This window comes from Dendrobates tinctorius, unplaced genomic scaffold (assembly GCF_039654945.1).
Source record: "Dendrobates tinctorius isolate UK_male_01 unplaced genomic scaffold, ASM3965494v1 ptg000120l, whole genome shotgun sequence".
NCBI lineage: Eukaryota > Metazoa > Chordata > Amphibia > Anura > Dendrobatidae > Dendrobates > Dendrobates tinctorius.
This window is the reverse complement of record NW_027361788.1, coordinates 2,196,373-2,197,888: the sequence shown is the minus strand read 5'-3', so window position 1 is coordinate 2,197,888 and position 1,516 is coordinate 2,196,373. Positions and strand designations below refer to the sequence as shown.

At 39.4% G+C, this 1,516-nt stretch overlaps 1 pseudogene; it reads right to left on the bottom strand.

The window, feature by feature from the left end:
- Window positions 1–273: 273 nt before the first annotated feature.
- On the bottom strand, window positions 274–898 carry LOC141046795 (uncharacterized; annotated as a pseudogene).
- Between the last annotated feature and the right edge of the window lie 618 nt (window positions 899–1,516).

Sequence of the window (1,516 nt, the reverse complement as noted above, 5' to 3'; positions counted from 1 at the left end):
ATACAGTCACATGCTAACCCTGTGTGCGCCTCTGAGTTTTTTTTGTTCTAACTTTATAAACAGCATACAAATCTAGCAACTGAACACTCATAGACAGGAATGGAGTTGTTGCACCAAACATATTCCAACACCCACACTCAACAACTACTTATCCTGTTAGTCCCATTGCAGTTCTGAAGTCCACAAACTTGGCTCTTGATAATGGCTTTGTCATACCATCAGCTATCATCTTGTCAGACTCGCAATAAACAAACTTGAGTACACCACGTTCCACTAAATCACGTAAGTGGTGATGTTTTACATCAATGTGCTTAGTTCTTGCTCTAATGTTCTCACTGCTGGCAAGTTTAATGCATTCTTGGTTGTCCTCATAGATAACAGTTGGTTGAGCTAATGGTTTGCAGAAATCTTCCAAAAGTTGTTTCATCCTAATTACTTCTTGACTTGCATAAGCAACAGACATAAATTCTGCTTCTGGAGAAGATAATGCGACTGACACTTGTTTACTGCTGGACCAAGAAATTGAATTTTCTCCTAACTTGAACTAATAATCACTTGTTGATTTCCGATCACTTAAATCTCCAGCCCAATCTGCATCCACATAACCTCTGAGAGTCAGATCTCCTGATGCAGATATCTTAAGATTTAGTCTTTGAGTTTCCTTAAGATATTGAAGAATTATCTTAATTGCATTCCAGTCTCTTTGGCGTAGCTTGCTTACATGCCGGCATAGAATTCCAAATGTGGCCGTGCTATCCGGAAGAGATGTGGTTGCTATGTACAGAAGCGCCCCCACTGCTTGTCTGTAACTCTCATTGCTGGGTAGCAGATCTTCTTCTCCTTCCAACTTTAAGTAGGATGGATCCATTGGTGTTGATGCACGTTTGGCTTCTGACATTCCAAACTGGTTTAGTATTGCGGAAATTTTAGTTTGGTTGAGAAGAAAACTCCCATCTTCCTCTCTCTGGATTTGGATTCCCAAATAATATGTCACATTTTCAAGGTCCTTAGTCTCAAAGTGCTGGTTGAGAATGTCACCTAGCTTTGCAATTTCCTTTATATCTTGATGACACATGATTACATTGTCTATATATACGAGAAGATACATCCACTCCTTCGCTACATTTTTCATATACAAAGATGGATTAGCTTGAGATCTTTTAAATCCTTCATCCATCAAAACTTTGTTCATTTTCGAGTTCCAAGCTCTTGCCGACTGCTTAAGTCCAATCATATAATCCCTTTAAAAACATGAAACTTTAATAAATTGAGGTAAAAAACACCCCCTAGTGCAATTAACACAATAACAAACTCTATACATAAATTACCTATGATAGCCCTACACTAGCCTGCTATCCCTTCCTGACAGTGGAGGTTGGCACCCTAAAAGATACGAGAGAGATTTTTGCATTGACCCACTTACATCCGATAGCTCTTGTTCCTTGTGGTAGCTCAGTAAGCTCCCATGTCTGGAGTTGGTGAAGGGACTCCATATCTTCATTAGCGGCATTTATCC